Source organism: Cryptomeria japonica, chromosome 3 (genome assembly GCF_030272615.1).
Source record: "Cryptomeria japonica chromosome 3, Sugi_1.0, whole genome shotgun sequence".
In the NCBI taxonomy this organism is placed as follows: Eukaryota; Viridiplantae; Streptophyta; class Pinopsida; order Cupressales; family Cupressaceae; genus Cryptomeria; species Cryptomeria japonica.
In genome coordinates, this window is record NC_081407.1 from 547,282,422 (window position 1) to 547,306,249 (window position 23,828).

Consider the following 23,828-nt stretch of genomic DNA (forward strand, 5'->3'; position numbering starts at 1 on the left):
AAGGGGGATGTTTTTCACATCTAGTATTGCCATCAATGCCAAAGGGGGAGATTGTTGGCCATTTGGTGGAATTGATTATGTGTTGCATTGATGTTTTATCATTGATGTCAACACTATTTGTTTGGATGCTTTACTGACACCCTTTTGGTCCCGGTAGGATGAGTGGTTTCTGGTTAACTTGGATCCGACATGATTCAGTAGGCTCCAGTATAATCTGGTGATGGAATTGGCTTGTTCAGGATACTTATACTCATATTTGGTTAGTTGGTTTTGGTCTGGTGATTGGATGCTATCTTTCTTTCTTGGAAGATTGGTTTCTGGTTCCGGTGAGGGTTTCACCGGCAGAGCATTTGGTGGAGATCTTTGATGAATTGCATAAGTGGTGTTGGTGCAGCTTCTGATGGAGTTTTAGGATGTTGTTGGTGATCATGTTCAAGACTTGGCGGTTGGAGATCATTGTTGAAGCGTGTGGACCTATACTTGGTCTCGGTTGATCTAAGTTATGGACCGACATTAATGTAACATGTGGATAGGACCTATTCTTATATTTTTGGGATGTCTTATTTGTTTTGGTCTAAGCCCAACATGGTTTGTAATTATGTAATTTGTTTATTGTCTGGTGGCCGACCAGATTGTTTATGGTTGAGGGTTTGTATAAATAAGATGTAAGATCTCATTGTAGATCATCATGGTTAATGTAAGAGGTCATGGTCAAGGAATGCAATGTGCGAATAATGTAATATCATTCAGGTAGAGGAGTTGGTCGATCATTGGAGATTGAATTGGGTGTAAGAGAATTTAGTCCTTCGGTATTGAGCTTAACCAAAACTGTACTCGGGCATAGGAGATGCTATCTTTTGTAGTTCAACACTTCTCCAGATTGTAGTTTGGATTTGTATGTAGTCAGTGAGGCTCCTTTTGTAATGAGCAGTGTGCTCTAGGTTGTTGGCCTTCCTGCATGTGCTGCCCCTCAATTGTAATTCTCACACTTACTGCAAAAGTATTATCTGACTATGGGTAGGCTTCCCACCGTGGTTTTTCCCTTTACTAGGATTTCCACGTATAAATCTTGGTGTCATGTGGATGGTATTTATTTTGTGATTATTGTTTATGCTTAATTGGTTTATCTATTATTTTGGTATTAATGTTTTGGGTTCCGGTATTAAAAATTCAATTGTTGAATGTTCCTGTAATCTGTGACAACTGATTACCCCCCCTCTCAGTTGTCTTCCAGTTATCTGAACTGTCTAACAAAGTTTTGATGAGCCTATTATTATTAAATGTGATAATACTACTGCTATTGATATGTCAAAGAATCTGGTATTTCATTCCAAACCAAAACACATTTCTATAAGGCATAATTTTTTGAAGGAAAAGGCTGAATCAAAGGAAGTCAAATTGGTTTATGTGCCTACTAAGGAACATATTGCAGATATTCTAATGAAACCATTGCTTGAAGACACTTTTCAATATCTTAGAGATCAGTTGGGGGTTACCAACCTTCCGGAAGAGACTTAGTGATGCAGAGATGCATCAATCCAGTGAGCTTATCAAACATACTTTTCTGATCCGGGTTGATGAAGATGGTGCTACTACTCAGGGGGAGTAGTCATCTATTTGGTTTAGTACTCTTGGTTTAGTATCTGTCATTTTTTATTAATCTCAAAGGGGGAGAAGGTATTCATGTGAAAACTGCTAGATCTTTTGGTGTTTTGAGTTTATTGGCATTCCTTGGCACTTGGATATTTTTCAAATTTAGTGTTGCCATAAATTCCAAAGGGGGAGATTGTTGGAAATATGTTGGATTTGTTTAAGTGTTTTCATTGATGTCAACACTGTATTCTGGTTGGATCTATCCCGGTTACTATTGGTGATCATTTTGGTTTTGGCTATGATTTTGATTCGATATGATCAGACCTCTAGAATGGGTTTTGGATGCTTATTCTGATGGTTACATGATTTCTATATTTTGTTGGTTTCATGGTTTGGTTATCACTTTTGTTATTTCTAGTTACCGGTTGGTTTATGCCTTTATTGGCTAGATTTTGGCTTTACCGGCTTCTAGCCTTCCCGGTTAGCTTTACCGGTATGCTGATTTTGGTGACTTGGTCAGTGGATTTTGGGTCCGTCTTATGGAATCGGTTTCTTTCATGTTGTTGGTTCTTCTTGATCATATCCTAAGCATTTGGTGTCTTTTGTTTTGATGGTGTGCTATTATGGTGGTCTTATTTGGATTCGGATAAGCCTTCACTGAGGGTTTCTATCAGCAAGTGAAGCGTGTTGGATTTTGGTCTTAGCGGAATCCTAGACAGATATAATTGTTTGGTTACTTGATTTAGGTCAATGCTATGTAATATATATCATAATATTTGTCCAGTGGTATTATGAGATGTAATTTTTGTAATTATGGGTTTAGCTGACCTTGTTAATAAGGTTGTTGATCTATATTTCTAGGTGACCTATTCATGTAAATGGACATGCGATGGTTATGGTTGGTTAAGTTTGTATTATCAAAGAAGGATTAAGTATGAATAAATTCATATCATTCAGGTGAAGGTTGGAAAGGTTTTGTATTGCAGAGTAGACATCGGTGCTTAACCAAAACTATATCAGGCATTAGTAGATGCTACTTTCACAATTCATTGTTTTCTGGATTGTAGTCCGATGATTTTGTAAGTCAGTGAGACTTCCCTTTGTGATGAGAAGTGCACTCTAGGTTGTTGGACTTTCTGCAGGTGCAAACCCCATTGTAATTATTTACAATACTACTGTAGAGTATTCATTTGATTGTGGGTAGTGTTTCCCACCATGGTTTTTCCCTTTCCAGGTTTTCCATGTTAAAATATTGGTGTTATGTTTGTTGTGCTTTCATGTTATATTCTTCATTAGGTTGTGCTTCAGTTTAAGGTTTATAATTTAATTGATTGTTGTTATATACAACCAAGTACCTTCATTTTCTTATTCTTGTAATCTCTCTTCCATAACTGTGTTTGGCTTCAATATCTCCCATATGGTTGTGATTCTTTGATTGATGGAATGTGCTCACTATTATGTGGCTTTCTTCTTAATGGCTACAAATATACTGCTATGGTCTTCATCATATTGGTAAATCCTCACTGTTTTGTGTATTCTCTTTGGGTTTGGACTTACTCTTCAAGATCCTACTCTCTGTTCATGGATACCCTACAAACTCTGTGAATGACTTGGTTGCTCTTGAATTTTTTGGTCTGTGGACAGATTTTCTCTTTTGTTCAATGCTCTTCTAGCTGAAATCTTTATGAAGATTCTGAGACATATTCATTCATCTGTCTATTTGTCTTTGATCTTGAATCTTGTTATGGTTGTATTAATATCATACTCTATGAATATAATTACAAAGAATCTCTTCAATTCTTAGATCTTGTATGGGCATAAATGCTCTGAATGTTGGTGCATGGCTTTGAGTTTGGCTATGAGAGAAGACTTTTGGGTGAAAAAATCAACTTCTTATGTTCAAATTGCCACTATTCATGACTCTTTAAGGTTTTATCTACCCTAATGTCTGTAAGAATCCTTTTACGACCCTTAAATGAGGCAAAAACCTTTATCATATTTCTTTAACTTGGAGAATGAAATAATGCATTCATTAATCTTTATAGCAATGTTTGAATCAAGGAAGACAAAAACCCTCATGTTCAAAATGCAACTTGAACTCCAATGAATGAAAAGAGAGGACTTAATGAATGAAGTTGACCTCTTAGAGCCTATTGAATGCATGACTGTGAGAGAGAAACTTCATACTCAAGAACACTCCCTCTCTCTTCTTCCAAAATGCATGTGTGCAACATAAGAGTAATGTGTGAGTTTAAATCGGGACTTTTTCACGTGAGAAACCCTTGTGATATTGCATTAATTCTTTCTTTATTAGATAAACTTTGTGTGAAAAAACTCTTTCCATGCAGATTTGTCTATCAAGGCATTGAAAGAAAGCCAGAACAACACTAGCCACCATGATGAATTTGTGAGAAGACTAGAGTTTTTTCCTTGTAAGATAACTCTGACTTCACTCAAACCCTAATCTCTTCATGCTGCATGAGCAAGCTTTGCAACAAACATGTTACATACATCTTCAAACTTTTTTAGTTTGCATGTAACATGGAAAGAGGCCTTTTTTTACATGATTTTAATTCCCTCCAACTTTTCATGATCTTTATTTGAAAACATCAAAGCCTTTGGAGGAACTATTGAACCTTGATTTAAAATGAAAGCTCAAATTTTCAAATAGAGAAAGTTTTAAAAGATAAGTGATATAATATTTTTTCATTTGATCTTTTTTAAAACTTACTCCCTAAAGGACCTAAACACTTATGTGAATATGTTTTTGGCATGTGAGCAAAAAATATGTAACAATTCTCTATAGTAAAGCTTTGAAATTATTTATTGAAATCAAGAAAATGAAATAGTCATAATAGAAATAAGAGCAATAAAAAATGCAAACAAATATAGGTAGAGGATTGAACTTGTGCAAGCACATAAGCCAAGAGAATAGGTTTCTAAATGGTTTAAGAGAAAGAACAAAAAGGAAATAATATAGCTATGCATTTGATGATTGGAGTGGTGAAACAAAAGAGGAAAGAAGTGGCGACAATGACAACAGAGAGAGTGTGTATGCTAGTTCGTGGAGTTTCAAATATTAAAGAAGTTTCAAATATTAAATTATGATTTACACGTGCATATAGTGCACAATTATTTTGGAATAGTGGGCTTTTAAAATTTAAAATGCAATTTACAAAAAAATAAAAAAATGATGCAAAAAAGGCTTGTTAATGTGTCACTTTGGGTTAATCCATCTTCATCGAGCAATATTCTGCAAGAGTGGAAAGCTCCTAAACAAGTTTGGATGAAAATTAACTTTGATGGTGCTTCTAAGGAGAATCTGTGACCATTGGGTGTTGCTTGCATTGCTCGTGACTGCATGGGGAACACTTTGGCATAGAGTATGCAAAAACTTAGTATAGTCACAGATAATGAAGCAGAAGATAAAGCATCATTCTTGGTGGTGAAATTGGCTAAGAAAATGTCGATCCCCCTAGTTCACTTGGAGGGGGATTCACAAATCATCACAAATGCACTAATTAGGGGTGATTTAGAGAATTGGATATGTTGGTGAAGGCAACTAAACTCTTGCTCTTGATGTTTAAAATTTTTAAAAATTCACACGTGCCAAGGGAGGGAAACATGGTAGAAGATGAATTTTCCAAGTTGGCAATGGATTTAAAGCATGAGGTGGATGATGAAATCTGGAAAAATCTCTGAAGGAGAGAACTTGGTGAGGTGGTAGCTGAAAAGGATGGTATGCCAAGAATGTCTATAGAGATTTAGTGACCACATTTAGCAGGTTGTCCTGATCGTAGTATGGTGTGCTTGGGAAGTTAGGCTAAATAGGTAGGATTAGTTGTCTGCACCCATTTCTAAGCCTATCTTGATTAATTGTGTCAAGGTGGGCAAATCTTTCTTCTACTCCAACCTTTCCATTGGTGGTTGTAGTGTGGTGTGGGTGGTATCGAAGATGTAGGCTAACTTTTCCCTATAAATGCTCAAGCCAATGGTGGATTTTTGGGGTAAGGTTTTGGAAGAATTCCTCAAACATGTTTTCAAGTTTGTAGACCCTTAATTCCTCCACGAGGTGGTAATTATTTTAGACGACAAGTTTTTGAATGCGATGTATAGGCATAGGACAAATGTAGACATCACTTCTATGTTCTTGGCTTGGTGTCTTGAATTGGGTACCAATGAAGATGCCCATTGGTTGGTGAATTAATATGTGTGGGAAGAATGGTATTGGGGTTTGGCATCCATAATTGCTATCGCAAGGCTGAGGGAAGGCTTTGTTGCTCTGGGTGGTGATTGGATTCATGTGGGAGAATTCATTCCTCTTCTGTGGTTGTTCAACTTCTAGGGTGCAGATAAAAGGTAAGGAAGTGCGTTGGGTTGTGAACCAAATTCGACTAAGTGGAATCAAAGACTTCCTTAGAGCAAGGGAAGCTAGAGCTCACTGGTGGGAGGTGGAATTTGAGTTACAAAACAAGGGTCTAGAGAACAAGGAGATGAAGCGTAAATAAGGGCAACCACCAAGGTTTGAGAACTCCAAGAGGTTGAGGACAGAGGTGACGACTGGAGAGACATCGAATTGAGGGTAGGAGGAGATTGCGACTCTTCCAAGGGCAACATCCAATGTAGGATAGTAAAGGGTGGTTGCTTTTGGTTCCTCTGTGAGTGGATTCTGCATGGTGGTAGCAACAATTTTTTTGATTGTCTCATTGTAAGTTTTGTTCACTACAGTAGGTGTCAAGTTGATTATCATGGGAGTGTAATTTTGTAAATTTTGTAAATTTAAGGGTTGGGTTTGGGTGGTTGGGGTTGCTATTGATGGGACTCTTTTGTTTCTCATATGTGCCTTATTATTGATATATGGGTTCAGTTTTTTGACTTGAACAATCATTATAAGGATGTAATTTTTATATTCTACTAATTATTAATAAAATATACAATATTTACCAATAAAAAAATGATGCAAAAATACCAAAAAAAAATGCCTAATTTATTATATATTAGTAGTGGATCCATGAAATCTGCTTATAAAGAGTTAATTGTTTTGGCCAATAAAATTTCACAATTTAAAAACTTAAGAAATATGCATTTACACTATACAAAAAAATAAATTTCATAATAAGATAGAAAAATACTATATTCTGATTGATCCAAACAATTTTTTAATCATTAATTAAACTAAAAATTACCAAATGATTGTAATAATACTACATCTATTAGTTAATAACCATTCCATCATAGAAACTAATAATACAATTGCTCCCCCTTCTACCTCTAAAATGAGAAGTAAAAACTAAGCAGCAGTAGGATTGAAAAATGACAAGAACATTCCAAAATCAACCCCAATCTACTTAACTTGGAAAGGACAAAAATCTAAGACATGTTTTATTCAAATGAAGAAAATACAAGGTGGCAAAGTATCTAATATATGATATATGTTATCACTAATATTTATAATAGTGGGTAATTATTGTGATGGCTATTATTATTAGTTCCAAGAAACTATAGCAAAGGCCTTTCCGTTAACTTGTTATTAACCGGAGTGAAGGTGGCCGGGCTTAACCGGCACACTCTAAGCATTGACCGCTTAGGTGGTCGGGCCCACTCAACAGAGATTTCTCGTTCAGAACATTTCCCTTTACGGATTTTCTTGTTTCCACCATTTATTTCGACTAGCTTCCATCCCCTAACGCCTGTCCCATCCAAATAAGAGTTGACATTAACTTTGAATTTGAACATCGCATTTTCGCTTTAAATAAAGCGGGTACTCCCATTTGTCTTGCGGCTATCATGAAATATTTTTACCAGTTGCAAAGATTTACATCCCTACTTGCTTTATGCAAATGGGTTTTGCAGCAGATAGAAGACATGGGTATCCTCACGATGCAGTTGATGCAACAGGTTTTCATACCAATCAATTTTAATCAATTTTATTTTCTAGGTTTTCATACTACTTGCCTCTGCTGAAATGGGAGTTTTGGAACAGGGTATCGGTATCCATCAAAGCAGCTGGAAATACTTTGGTAGACATGTATGCAAAATGTGGAAACATAGACACGGTGAATGGACTGTTTGACCAGACGCCTCAAAGAAATGTGGTATCATCCAGGATATGCACAAGATGCATTTGTTGAATAGGATTCTAAAAATCTCAACCAAATGCGATTGGCGGGCGTAAACCTTTTCCAGTATCGTCCCAGCCCGTGTGAAAATGGGAGCTTTAGAACAGGGTATGGACATCCATCACCGCATAAATGAAAGAGTAACTCTATCATATGTTGTAGTTGCAACTCCCCTGGTAGTCATGTATGCAAAATGTCTTAGCTTCAACAAGGCACGTGAACTGTTTGACAAAATGCCTCAAAGAAATATGTCTTCATGGAACGTCCTGATTGCAGGATAATAACAAAATGGGCTGAGGATGTCATCTTAGGTTCATGGAGCACCAAAAACAAGTTTTGAAAATCTTAAATATCTAAATTTTTTATTCAATATCATCAATCCGGATTTATGATCGATTGAAATTCCAAAGTTCTATCACACTTTATGATTGGTTTTTAAAAAACCATATAAAATTAGTTGTCATTGTAACATGTTTATGCGATCTAACTAATTGGAAATCAAAAGAATCGTAGTACAATGTTTAGGATCTTAAGGATAAGATAGCTTTCACTTGTAACATAAGATATATTAGTTTATTCATATAGTGATGGTTTTGAGGATAAGGACCACTCAGAATGTCTATTCAAGATCCCAAACTTGGTTTACTCAAATGTTTATTGGTATTAATGTATTCAAAATAGATTCAACCAAAAAGTTTTTCTAAAATAGATTCAGCAAGAACATTTTCTTGCTCATAAATAATTGCATATCTTATTCATTGTTCAAAAAAAATTATAAATTGAGGAATTCCTTTCATTATTAATTCACTTGGGTATATACTATATAAATAAAAATTTAGATGGACCTTTCAATATACATAAAAAAGTTGGACAAATATTTTTTATGATTATGTTCTCATATACAAAGAGCAAGCCATGCTTCTCGTCTTCATTTTCTTCTTTAGAACCACCGTCATTTTGTATTTCAATATTTATCACCTTCCTCATCATCATCTTCAAATTCTCTCCTCGTGAAAAGTCATTTGTTTGTATGAGTTCTTTGAAATTTTAATTTCTAAATTGACTGAATATAGATATAAGATTTGAACACTTTATTGCATGTGATTTTCTTGACCATGACTACCTATGACTCTGACTTGAATTGCATCTTCATCTTTCTCACAGCCTCTTTTCATTTTTGATATAGATGATGACTTTGAAATGCCTAGAAAATTTCCTTGACTATAACCCATTATGATACTAACTACCATTGCATCTTCATATTGTTCACCTTCATTGTACAACATCTCACCACCCCCACCCACCACCCTCAATCATGCTCTCCTTTTAGATGAAGATTCAACTTTACTCATGTTTATAATTTTTCTTGCAACTTGGTTGCTTATGCACCAATTTAGGATATTATTTTTAATCATTTTTAGATTTAAGAAAGTAGTTTACTTTTATATTTAGTACATCAATTGTATTCTTATATTACCTTCTTTCTTTTGTGTGCTTTTGATCTTATCACATTTGTTATAAAGTTTGATTGTCAGTAAAAAAGAAGAAGTCATTGGTCTTGTCACATCCTACATTAAGCCCCTTTAACTTGGGCATTATGTGGACCAAATATTAATTAAAATAAAATAATAAAAAGAAATGAATGTACAATAAAGGGAGAGGAAAGTTGGATGATCTCCTATAATTCACATTAACTAGTGATAGCACAAGAGAAAAGGGGGGTTGTCATGCCATTAATAAGACATGGCATCCTTCCCCTTAGCTATCCAGTATGTATGCTTTAATTGTTTTAAAAAATAATGTGTGATATTGGCATAATAAGTAAGGAGATATACATAGACAATTGTGGAAGAAGGCAAGTGGGAGGAGTAAGCATGGACAATAGTTGGAACCTAAAAAGGGTAGAGGGGTATAGAAACTACCTTGGTAGGTAGGATATTCTCAAAACTAGATTCATTAAAAATGGTTTATGATATTTTGAGAAAAATTAATTGGCAGAAGTAAAGGTACACTCCACAACATTTGATGACATCCATCAATATTTTGTTTGAAGGAAAGCTCACAAACAAGCTATGGATATACTTCAAGACTAAAGGATAGACAAATTTCATTCAATGCAGGAAGAAACTTAAAGAGGAAAGAATGAAAACATTAGGCAAAGAATGGGTGATGAGAAGTTTGCAATCTCTTTTGGGAGAAATGAATTTAGTGGCAAAGGAGATGATGGTGATCTTTATGTATAAGGATAGCTAGAAAATCGTGAAAGTGTGAAGTGGTTTGAGAGGAAGAAACAAAAAAATTGAGGCAAAATGAGAGGTGATAATATCAGTGCCTAAATTAGAGTATCTTCAACATTGTTCCAAGAGCTAAGTATTATCATCTTTCACATAGTTTTGGTCTTTGAATATCCACTCTTGTAGCTATCAACCTTATGATTTTCTAGATTTATAGGGGAGACTATGGTAACAATAGTGAATGATAATTAAAGTAAGTTTTCTACTTTCACTTCCCTAAGACTTGTCAAATGCTAAGGTTTACCTAGTCATTTTGGATTGTAAAATAATGTGCAAAATTTATCCTTTCATATTACTAAGAACAAACTTATTTCAGTGCTACCTTCCTCAATTGAGTTAGTGGGTTTATCTTGTGAGTATTGCTAATATATTTTATTTGATAATCATCTTAATGTTTCTTTTCTTTTTTTATTCTCAAATTCTTCTTCATTAGAAGTAATTTTAACTTATGGCATGTATCTTATCATTAGAATCATCCACTAAGAAAGTCAATAGGCATATTTTATTTCTTTTTGTCTTTGATTCTAATAGTGACAATTGAAAGTTATATTCATGTCCTCATATGGGGTGTTGGATGTTGAACAATAGAAACTTTTTCTCCACCCCTACATAGCTATAAAATATGTAGAATGGTTTGATAGGGATGGATGCATAGTGTCTCTCACTCATATACTATATTTGAAATATATTCATTGGTGTTGTGCCTCCACAACTCATGCCCTGTTTTATCTCTTGAGAAAATAGAGACCCCCTTTTTCTTTTAGCTTGGCCTTATTTTTTTTTGTCTTTTGTTTTCTTTTCCTTCCTCCTCTTTTTTATCCCTTTCCTTGTTGTCTTTTTCTTCTTTACTTGTTTTTTCCCTCTTTTGTACCCTTTCTATTTCCTTTTTGTTCTTTTCCTACCCTTGTTTCAATCTTGCAGGGTTCGCGGATTACAGATTCCCCTTCTTATTTGAGGAATCAATTTTAATCCTTGACCCCCGACCTAGGGTTGGTGCAAGTGTTGGAAACCTAAATAATACTCTATTGTATTATCATTGATGTCAAACTTGTCTGGTGTTTGTTATAATCAATTGATGTAGTTAATCAATTTCACAGATGTTGAATATGGTCTACCTATCTAGTGATTGACTAGTTGTCTAGATCCAGTTGATGTGCTTCAGTTGTTGGTCTAATGATGTTTAGTTGATGATTTGATAAGTTGTCTAATGTTTATTTGATGATTTGATGAGTTGTCTAATGTTTAGTTGATGATTTTTCCAATGATCGGTTAATGTGTTTTTTCGATTCTTTAGTTGTTGATCATTTATCTAGTGCCTTAGTTGATGATCTATCCTGTAGACTACATGGTTCAAAAATATTAGTGTAGATGTTGTTGTTTATGTTTACATGTTGATGCTCTGTCTAATGGTGTTGTTGGATTTCCTAACATCTATAGTTGTGGATGTTTCAGTATGAAAAAGAGAACTGATATGTTATTTGATATCTATGTTGAGTAAGCTTTAATATGCAAGAAAGAGTATTTATGTCCTATGTGTAGAAAAATGGAACCTTTTTTGGTTTTCCATGTAATCAGTTTGTGTAAGTATGCAACAAATATTTAGTTATGATAGGGATGTATGGAAACTTGGAGATGCTGGTTGTTGATGCATAGTGTTGTCACATATATTAGTCTTATATGTCATTCCTAGTTGTTGTATGTTTTTTATTGCAAGTGTTTAGTAATGCATATGATCCAAGACTAGATGTTTAGATGTTATCATGTTTCCTAGTACTAATGTTATGCATACATAAGTTGGTTTCAGGAGGTTACAACAGAAGAAGTTTCAAAATGCAGGAAATAGTGTTTAATGTTGCAGTGGAAGAATGTTTTGCATCCTTTCGGATTATGAAGATCATGATGTGTAGATTTGGATATAATGTTTATCTACTATGAATGATGTACTATTAGGTGTGTAGGTCCTCTGATTTCTCAAATGATGAAGATACTTATTGTTATTTTTTGATAGTAATGTTGTCTATCAGCCTATTCCAAAAATTACCTAGTGGATTTTGGATATGAGGATTTAAGGGTTGGGGTTTGGAGGACATGTTATTTTGGATTGTGCAGTATTCTATTATATCTTTGAAGTGTTGGTTTTGATCCACAAGTTACTTATGTTTGTATGTGCTTGACATGCTCTATTATGTTGACTCTTAGTTGTTCTAGTTGATCTATCTTGTTTTGATTATACTCTTTTGGTCCAGATATGCTATAGGGGATGATTAAGATTATTGATATGGATCTCATCATAGCGTGTGGTGATCCACACTTAGTAATTTGCATTAGAAGATGCTTTTGGATTGACTGATTGGTTTGTTTCATGATATTTCTACATGTTTATTTTGGTGTCGATCTTGGATATTGTTGTAGCATGTGCAGTTCGTTGATATCTACTTGAATGAATTTATTATGATATGTTTGGCTCCTCTTTATATCTTGGATAGGATTGAAGTGATTGTTTTAGGTCTGAATGGTGTAATTTTTGTAATATTTCTTATTCTATCTTGGCCAACCTAATTGAGGGTTTTGATGAGAAAATTTGTATATAAGAATGTATGGTTGTAAGTATTGAGAAATGGAATGAGCGTGAATCATTGTGAAGTGGACGGGGATAATATTCAAGTAGATTTTGGGTTGGTTAAGTGCAAAAGTTAATTGAGAAGTGCCTTGATAGTTAAATCTTCATAGTGACAATGATTAGAGATAGTATTTGTGATCAGATTTCATTTTTGTTTTAGTTATTTCTCTTGTCTATCAATGGACAATGAGTTTGTTGGTAGACTTCTATATCTTGCCCTAAGATAGTGCACCTCAATTCTGCAAATTTCTTTATATCTTGCACTAAGGTTGGTTGTAATCATTAGCATTGCAATTTGATTAGGTGCATATTTTTCCTTGGTAGTAAGCCTAAAAACTTGTAATCAACTTTAGTATATTATGAGTGTGATTCTCAGTGTGGTTTTTTCCTCATAGGGTTTTCCACGTGAATCTAGTGTTCATGTGTTGAATATGCTTTGTGCTTTCATTCTTTGAAATTATAGTAGAAGGTTAATATTTATATAGATTTGAAAAGAAATCATCTAGACTGACTCATCCCCTCCTCTTAGTCCTGCAATGATTTCAATAGAAAGCAATTGGAGTTCTTATTTCTTTATAGTCTGTAGACCTAGTCATGGTGTGTGCAACAAACTATAATTCAAATGAGAGGAGGGTTTATAGTCCATTAGGAGATATAATTTTAGATATCTCTCCTGATGCAATTAAAGTTGTCTTCCACATTCGTAAACACAATACATATGCTAAGGCGATAATCACTCGCAAGTAACAATATTATGTAGAGGAGAAGAAGCCAATGGTCTATATCAATGAGCATTTGCTTGAGAAGTCCAAGAAATATAATCAATTGGAGAAGATGAAGATTATTCACCAAGCCTACCTACATATGGATGCAAGGGATTATGTCACCCTTCTAAGTAGAGTAGTAGGCCTCCCAGATGCAAATTTCCATCCACACTTCTTAAAAATTATTCAAACTCCCAAAAAATACATAATATAAATTTTCTTTAAAGCAAAATTAAATAAAATTCTCCCTCTGAATTATTGGAAAACTAAATTCTATATTTAGTAATCCTCTTGAACATATACCTCACTTTCATATTGACAAAGCGTAAACTATCTTCAATATTAAAAAATAATCTAATTAATTTTAAATTATAAATTAATTAGTTATAAATATAAATCTTAGAAATTATATATATAATTATTTGTGATTTTAATAAAATATGATATTAAACTTTAATCAAATTTTAGATGTAATTATTTATTGTAAATCGTTTAGGATGGAGATTATGAATATAGAACAAGGAATAATGAGTATGGATAATTTTATGTGCACAAAAATGGTAGAAGATTTTGGCCTAAGATGGATGAAGTAGTCACAACCATACAAGATTAAATGGTTGCATTTGTGAGATGAGATATTATAGAAGATTTTTTGGGGGTAAGGTTCAATATAGGTGCATATTATGATGAGGTGATATATGGCATTGGACCAATGGACGTGTGTCATGTATGGTGTAGGTATATGATTAGAGGGATAACATCCACACTATAAAAAAAAATATGTCTAGAAGATAAAATTTGATGCCCCTCTAAGGATAAGTGAGGGATAATTCTAAAGATACAGGTCATGATGAAAATAAATAAAAGGGCGTGTGCACAAAGATGGTGGTCAGAAAAGTGGACACCACCCAAAAAAAACTTGGAAAAACAGGCAGCGCGTACTTGGTTTTAAAATTTCAAATTCTCGCGTACGCGCTTAGGTTTGTTCTTCCCAAGCCTAGAAAAAGTAGCGCGTACGCGCTGAGCTTAGGAAACTGAGCATGTACGCGCTACGCCTAGGAAAATTAGCGTGTACGTGCTGCTTATAGGAAAATGAGCGCGTACGTGCTAATAATCCTAGTAAAACCGCGTACGCGGTGCCTGATGAAAAAAGTTTTTAAAAAAAACTGGGTCCTCATTTACCCGAAAAGCGCATTTTTTACTTTCTTTTTTTCCCATTTTCTAATCTAAACCATGAACGGGGTGCGAAATTTGTCCTCAGGCTATGGATCAAGGTTAGTTTTTGTTTTTTTTGGTCTTTCTTTTTGGTTTATGCAATTTGTTTTACATTTTGAATTTAATTTCATTAATTTTGATTAGGTTTTTTCATTTTTTGTTTCAAAAACCAGATTCTTCTAATCCAAAACAAGAACAACCAAATGCACCTCCTAAAAACCCACAAGAACAACCAAATGCACCTCCTGAAAACACACAAGAACAACCCCCAATTCCTCCTTTTGACCACACAGCCGAAACACGGGAAGAATTAATTAATCAGTTAGGGCAAAATACATCCAAAATCAATAGACTGATTGTAAAATTGAAAACTTCTGAACTTGACCATCATCAATCCCTCACCACTAGCCTAGAAACATTAGCTAGTGGTGCCATAGTTGTTTCCACGGAAATTACCAAATGAGGAAGCTTTAGGGATAGGTGTCGTCAATTCTATGCCAATGGGCTATCATACGATGGAGTTAAAAACAAAAAAATTTCTAAACAACAGATATGTGCCCTTTTTGTTGACCCCAAAACTGGTCAGTCATTACATCCTAATGCAAAGAGGTTTCCCATACATTGGTGTACCAATGTGCAGATGAAGAATCTTTTTTGGCAGAGGTGGTGGATGGTCTTTGACGATCCACCTTGTAATAATTATGAGGTGACATTATATTTTTTGAGAAAAATATATTGTGAGTTTGTGCTCAATGTGCGCCCAAATTATTTTGACATGAGAGAGTTTCATGGTAGAGGTGGTGGCTCTGCCCAATATAGACCTGGAGCCCGTAGGCGATTAGCCGCGGAGAGTCGCCGCCCCCTAGCACCCAAACCCAAGGTGCATTAGGCTGTCCCATTAGAGCTAAAAGAGTCGATGGAGCTACAGACTCTTCAAGCAGCCACAGCATTGACTGGTGCCATCATCCAGCATGGGACATCATTAGCACACCCTATTGTATTGGATGATGAGCCGTTAGAGGGCGACAGAGAGCCCATCGAGCATATGTGTGTCAGTTGCTCGGGGATAGATGATGCAGCCGGTGTAGATGGATACTCATATCATCTATGCACAATTTGTAGTTGTAGATGTCAGGCTCACACGGTTGAGGATGTCACGCTGACAGATGAGTTGATGGACATGGTGTTTGCCCATGAGCCATAGACACGGGTGTGTTGATTTGAATTCATAACATTTTATTTATCAGTTACTTTAATTTTGTAATTACATAAATGAATTTTCATTTATACATCGATTTAAATTGAGACAAATAATATGCATTTCAGGATGCAGCAGCGGTATCCCATACACCTCCCCCAGTTACCACAGCTGCAACTTCGATGCCTGAGGTATAAATTTTGTAACATGTTAAAATAGAATAGTACACTTTGAATTCAAAAAAATACAAGATATACTAACTATCTTTAATGCTTGGTCCAATTTCTAGTTTGTAGGTGTTGACAGGGGACGAAATGTCCCAGATTGATGACATCACGTTGTCGGCGATCGATTTTGGCCTACAAGGCTATACAGTATCATATTTTGTACAACTCTTTTTATGTATTGTTTTGATGGAATATGCAAGTCATTTCATTTTAGATTTTTAAAATCATGTTTAATTTATTATCTGTACTAATATCTCATGTTAATTTTCTGTTTTTAGGGCACCCCCTCCGCGTCTAGGGCTCGTCCGAAGAAAAAGAATACCTCAAGACGCCAAAACGTGTGAAGAAGGTAATTGAACACATTTTTAGTTGTACAATTGTTTGAAAATGTTGAAATCAAGTATTAGTTGGGGTTTGTAGATTGATTAGTGTTTTTTGTCTATTTTACATGTACATCGGCCATTGAGCTTTGTGGATATGTTGAATGCACCTGATTCGCCCGTGAATCAAGAGAGGGCGGAGGTATGTATCTCTACTTTATTTTCTTGATTTCATGATTATATGCATGCGTACATGTGAACTTGTGATATATTATAATCTTATATTTTTTTCATACAGCAAATATCCATACCTATTTCATCAATGATGAACCCTCCTCCTTGCATTGGAGAAGCATATCAGGATCCGGTACACTTTTGTTTGATATGTAAAATTAATTGTTTTCAACCTTCAATACTTATCATTATATTAATTGTATTTAATCTTTGTACATTTTTTGTATAGGTAATAGCGACCGTTTCTACATCGATGGTGAGCCATCCTCAGTCCATTGGAGAAGCATCTGAGGCACAGGTACGTCATTGTTCTCTATATTATAGCTTTTAAGTGTTTTTGATATATTTATGTTAGTACATTGTATTAATTGTACATTTAATCTACAATAGACTTTTTCGTGGTACGGCCATAACGTGGATCCATTTAAGTATGTCTTCAAGAAAACTCCTAAGAGTGACAAGGAGAGGAGAGCGAAGACATTAGCTCCTAGATCAGCCGATGAGGTAATCTACATTTCAATTGCAAAGGAATTAAAGTTAAATGCATAGTTATGATGTCAATTGTGAACTATTTTCTACAAAAGAATTCTAACTTGGCTTTTGAATTGTGGTTTTGCAGCCATCTACAGAGCCACGTACTGCGTCGAAGAGGCTTGATTTTGATGATCCACCAGAAGTTTAGGATCATATAGTGTTAGTTTTGGTCATAGAATGACCAATTCATGTAGATATATTCTACATTTTTATTGTATATCGATTTGGACATGGCATATGCCACATTTTTGTAATACTTGTATTGACTTGGCAGACATGCCTTTTTTTATATATATAAATATCGATATTCGATCCAATAAATGTGTAATGAGTTCATTATTTTGCATTCGTTGTATTTTGTGGTTGTCCTTTTATAAATTTAATGAATATTTGTATATGTAATCAACAATATGAATATAAACAACAAAAATATATGATATAAAGCATTGTAATCGTGGAATATGATGATAAAATTTCTAAAATGTTGAATTAATCGTACAAAACTCCTTGTATTCAGTTCATTATTGTGTATTCATTGTATTTGGTGGCTGCCCTTTTATAAATTTAAATGAATAATTGCATATGTAATTAACAATATGAATATAAACAACAAAAATCGACAATATGAATTTAAACAACAATGTGTTTGGTGCGAGAGGACCCTCACGCTTGTAATGGTCAAATTTTATTCCTCGTGTGCACAAACCAACATCGCGAGCGTGTCTGGGTGGTAATTTTTATGCTAGGCATGCCCCTTTCATGCATCCCAAAGCACCAGAACGTCGAGAGTCATACCCTACCGATGAGATCTCTCAAGTGCCCTGAGTCTAAAAAATTGTCAAAATTTGACGGACTGTTTCTTCCAATCCACCACACATACGGTTGATCTGTTTGATCCCGTGGGGTCATGTGAGGCTCCTCTACAATGTCCTATCTCAGTTTTTAACGACTCGAAGCCATTTTCAATTAGTAGCATTTTTTCGCCTGCTCAAAAAACCGGCAGTTGCTTGCAAGGAAAAGTTGCAAGATTGGCTAGAATTGATTCTGTTCCTTGTGTGCACAAACTAACATCACGAGCATGTCTGGGTGGGCATTTTTACGCTAGGAATGCCCCTGTTGTGCATCCCAATGCACCAGAGTGTCGAGAGTCATACCCTACCGGTGAGATCTCTCAAGTGCCCTAAGTCCAAAAAATTGTCAAAATTTGACGGACTGTTTCTTCCAATCCATGATACATACGATCAATCTGTTTGATCCTGTGGGGTCGTGTGAGGCTCCTCTACAATGGCCTATCTCAGTTTTTGATGACTCGAAGCCATTTTCAATTAGTAGCATTTTTTCGCCTACTCAAAAAATCATCAATTGCTTGCAAGGAAAAGTTGTAAGATTGGCTAGAATTGATTTTGTTCCTCGTGTGCACAAACCAACATCACGAGCACGTCTGGTTGGGCATGTTTACACTAGGCATGTCCCTGTCATGCATCCCAAAGCACCAGAACGTCGAGAGTCATAACCTACTGGTGAGATCTCTCAAGTGCCCTAAGTCCAAAAAATTGTCAAAATTTGACGGACTGTTTCTTCCAATCCACGACACATACGGTCAATCTGCTTGATCCTATGTGGTCATGTGAGGCTCCTCTACAATGGCCTATCTCAGTTTTTGATGACTCGAAGCCATTTTCAATTAGTAGCATTTTTTTGCCTACTCAAAAAACCGTCAGTTGCTTGCAAGGAAAAGTTGCAAGATTGGCTAGAATTGATTATGTTCCTCATGTGCACAAACCAACATCGCGAGTGCATTCGGGTGGGCATGTTTACACTAGGCATGCCCCTGTCATGCATCCCAAAGCACCAGAACATCGAGAGTCATACCCTACCGGTAAGATCTCTCAAGTGCCCTAAGTCCAAAAAATTGTCAAACTTTGACGGACTGTTTCTTCCAATCCACGACACATACAATCGATCTTCTTGATCTTGTGGGGTCGTGTGAGGCTCCTCTACAATGGCCTATCTTGGTTTTTGATGACTCGAAGCCATTTTCAATTAGTAGCATTTTTTTGCCTGCTCAAAAAACCGTCAGTTGCTTGCAAGGAAAAGTTGCAAGATTGGCTAGAATTGATTATGTTCCTCGTGTGCACAAACTGACGTCGCAAGTGCGTCCGGGTGGGCATGTTTATGCTAGGCATGCCCCTGTCATGCATCCCAAAGCACCAGAACGTCGAGAGTCATACCCTACCGACACAATGTAGAAGTTGCTTGACAACTTTTTTGACAATTTTTTTGACAACAATGACACTTTTTGCTCAAATTGTATCTAGTCTCAATCTATCACCCCTATGACCCGATAATGACTCAAATAATTATCCATGATTATACAAGAATCAAGAATGCTCATGATTGACCAGGGACACATCACATATACTCAAAACATAGTCACAAAACATTGACACACAAAATAGTCACAAAACATTGTCACATATTATTCAAATCAACTCTTGGCTATTTGATTATACAAAAAATTGTCTTACAAATAATCTCATGGGCTTTTATACAAAATTTGGCATTACAATATATGTTATTCAGCTCATCGCCATTTTAATATACAAATCATCTCATGGGCTTTTATACAAAATTTGGCATTACAATATGTGTAATTCAGCTCATCGCCATTTTAATATACAAAATTTGGCATGTACATATGTACAAATCAGCTCATTGCCACTTAAATATACAAAATTATGCCCCTAAACATGTAAAAATCAGCTCATGGGCATTTATATATACAAAAAACGAATATAGAACAATTCGTCAACGATTTATACAAAATTCTCAAAATCATTCTACTCTGAACTGTAGAATCAATCAAGTGAGCCTTCAGGATCGGCTCTAACTCGTTTTGTGTCAAGTATTGCCTCATGGTCAGATTCACAAACTTTCCATAAAATCTTGTTATGAGGTCTACCACGATACTTCATCAAATGAATATTTGTTGCAACAACAAGGTTAGAGAAATGAAGAATATGTCTGTGTGTTTCAAAGTCCTCGAACAACCAAACATCAGAATTCTTGATAGGGTATCTCCGAAGCCATGTTCCTGTCACGACAACAGACCCTATTGGGTACTCAATACCCTCTCCATCAATGATTGTGGTTGTCAATTTTCTTTTAGGCTCAACACAACGACACAAATAGTAATATGTTCCTTCTTCATTGTTCTCTTCTGCAACAACTGCATACACATGACCTGCATTTTATAAAGTGTTAATTAATACCAAAAATAATGTATGATGTACAACAAAATGAACCAAAAAGAATACTTGCAAAAAAATTAACTCAAAAAATCACCTGAATCCACTAGGTCAGATACATGGTCAAAATCCACTGATGTCTCCATCTGGCTCAATTGTAGTGCTTTGGGAATTTGATATGAATCAATGGGAACCAACGGTCTACAAGACCATTTGTCAACCCACTCTTCTGATTCACATTCTTCCCACAAACAATACATGCATGAAGAGCAAAAACATACCATCTGTCTCGTATAAATTACCAGTGAACTTGAATTTGAACTCATAAATGAGTGCATGTTACTCGATCCTGCAACTGTACAACAATCTAGATAGTTTTCAATGTTAGATTCAGTAATCAACCAAAAATATCTACGAACCAATGGCGTAACTGGATTACCTGGACCTATCGTAGACTTACACCATTACACAATTGTTTCTGCATCTACCAACTCAGCACCACCTTCATACTTCAATTCTTCCCTGGCTAGGGCTCTTTTCACACATGCTCCTGCACCATCGTGCTCTCCCTTACCATGTCCAGCCTTAGTGAAATTCCCAAAATGTTTTACACCGCTTGTCACATGCATCCTTGTCAACCAATAAAACATCCTTGCATTCTTGAATTGTGCGGTGCAATTATCTGACCATATTAAGTGTCAGTTGTATCGTATGTTCCTTTCCCTTAAACTATCATAGAAAAATTTAAAGCATCCTTGTACAAACTCCGATGAATGAGTATGATCATCACTTATGTAGAAGTGATACTCTCTTACAACCTTTCTATCCTCCTCTATGCTATCATCTGCATGCATGAATGTTATGTGTACAAAAATAGAAACTTGTGTAGAGTGATAATACATGGATTGCACTTCATTATGAGGTTGTAGAGTATAATTTTCAGCGAAATCAACAATAGAGACAATGGTGCCAAGAGGAAATGTGTCCTTACACAACTTGAATTGCTCATCTAACCATCGAGCTCTATGTGTATGCATTATGTACTCATAAACTAGTTTCTCTTGAAACATTTTCATAAATTGAGCTACACATATATCATTTTTCACTAGCTCACATCTCTTCAAATCTTTTCCATCTTTAACTCCATATGTGATTGTCTTGTATTTTCCAAAAGAAACTAGTTTCGTACCAATTTAATGTGTGCTCTCCAAATGTATGCATCTTGGTAAACATTGCAAACCACCACATATAGCACAAGAACCTTCCAAACAAGGCATCTTATAATAAATGCAACCATCATGTCTATTACATAACACACTTGAAATAAATTCTCTTGCCGACTTAGGAGGTGCTTGTATGTTACATTCCTGCAAAACATCGTTAGTGTGCAAAGTAGAACAAATATGACGAAAAATATCATAATGCATGGAAAATCCAATATGCATCCTACAACAACACGTGGTGCATACATGATTACTCTTAATATAAAAAGGTTTTGCCATTTCAAAAAATCTTTGAGAAATTTTTATTTGAGGAAACTTTTGAAGGAATCTTTCATAAAATTTAGTTTGAGCCATATCCAAATAGTGTTTCGCATGTGGCTCACGATTTTTAGACCCAATTCACCTTCTAACAACATCTCTTTGGTTGGGTGATACTCTTGTGTTGTCATGCCAAAAAATTTCAATTAATGTTTTTAGTGCATCTACAACAACCTTGTCTTTGCGTGGTAGTCTACCCGAGAATGCCCAAAGAGAATTATTGTTAGGTTCCTCTATTTGTTCTCGCCTCTTTAATGCTTTACTTAATGTTGTTCTACTAACGTTCAATGACTTACTTGTTTTGCTTATCAAACGATCTTTTTTTATTTTCTTGCTCATTATGGTTGATGTAATGACACGTCGAGTAGCATTAGAATCTTTACTACGTGATTTTGAACCAATAGATTGATATGCATCAAATAGATTTCTAACAATAGTTCTTTCACTGTTACTTTCAGATGATCTTAGGCCTAGAATTTTCATTATCTCTCTAAACTTCAAATTTTTAATCATTTGAATAATTAATTGACATCTTGTGGTTTGATTTAAGTTTTTAAAATAGTTTTGTCATATTCTTTTAACCATTCTCCTACAAGTTCGTTCATTCATTTTATTGGGCATTGACTTCAATATATTCTCATCAATGTTAATTAGATACTTTGGTTTCCTACGAATGATTCTAGGAGGTGTTAACATCGGTGCATTATGTACATTCAATTCATCAAGTAGAGAAGGTGTAATATGTTCATCATTTAATTGATTATTCAATGTGGTATCTTCTTCAATTGCATTAGGTTCAAACAGTAAATTATCAAATGTTTCTTCTTCAATTGCATTAGGTTCAAACGGTAAATTATCAAATGTTTCTTCTTCAATTGCATTAGGTGCATTATATTCGTTTGGTAAATTGAATTGAGATGTTGAGGTTGACATACCTTCTTCTCCCATTGTTCTTATGTCACACAATTTCTTCATACGTTGCCTTTGTCTTTCCTTTTGAGCCTCTCGTTGTTCCATTGTTCCTCGCTTGTTCTTTCCCATGGTTGAGATCGGTTGACCTAAATAGAATCATATTACATATATATGTAAAGAAAAGTTCAAAAATAAATAAATAACCATAAGTATGCATCTTATCACTATTTTATGGAATCAAACTATTAAACAATCACAATTTAATCATTTGAAACCATGCAAAAACAAAAAACTAATAAAAACAACAATTCAATCATTTGAAATCATGCAAAAAACAAAAAATTCACTTACTTTTATGTATATAACAGTGATAGAAGTGCAGACACAGTTCCAGTGGGGCCTTCAACGACCTCAAAAACTTCTTTTGAGGCCGTTGAGGCTCTTGGGCAACTAAAACTATGTTTATAAACCGCGTACACGCTACATTGATAACCGCATACGCGCTGCTAGGCCATAAAATGTTGGCAAGCCCAATAGTATTCTCGGCTTATGAGTAATAAGTACCACATATGCGCTTATGAGTAAAAAGTACCACGTACGCGCTAATAAGCCTTTAAAAAGTTATGGAAGGGGTATGGAGGAAGGGAGAGGGAGAGAGGGAGAGAAGAGGGGGGGGAAGGGAGAGAGAAGGAGAGGAGAGGGGAGAGGGGGAGAGAGGGAGAGAGGGGGAGAGGAGAGGGGAGAGGGAGAGAGAGGGAGAGAGGGAGAGAACATGGGGGGAAGGGAGAGGTAGAGGGAGGGAGAGAGGGAGAGAAGAGGGGGGAGGGAAGGGAGAGAGAGAGAGAGAGAGAGAGAGAGAGAGAGAGAGAGAGAGAGAGAGAGAGAGAGAGAGAGAGAGAGAGGAGGGGGGGTGGGAGAGGGAGAGAGAGGGAGAGGAAAGAGAGGGAGAGGAGAGGGGAGAGGGAGAGAGAGGGGAGAGGAGAGGGGAGAGGGAGAGAGAGGGAGAGAG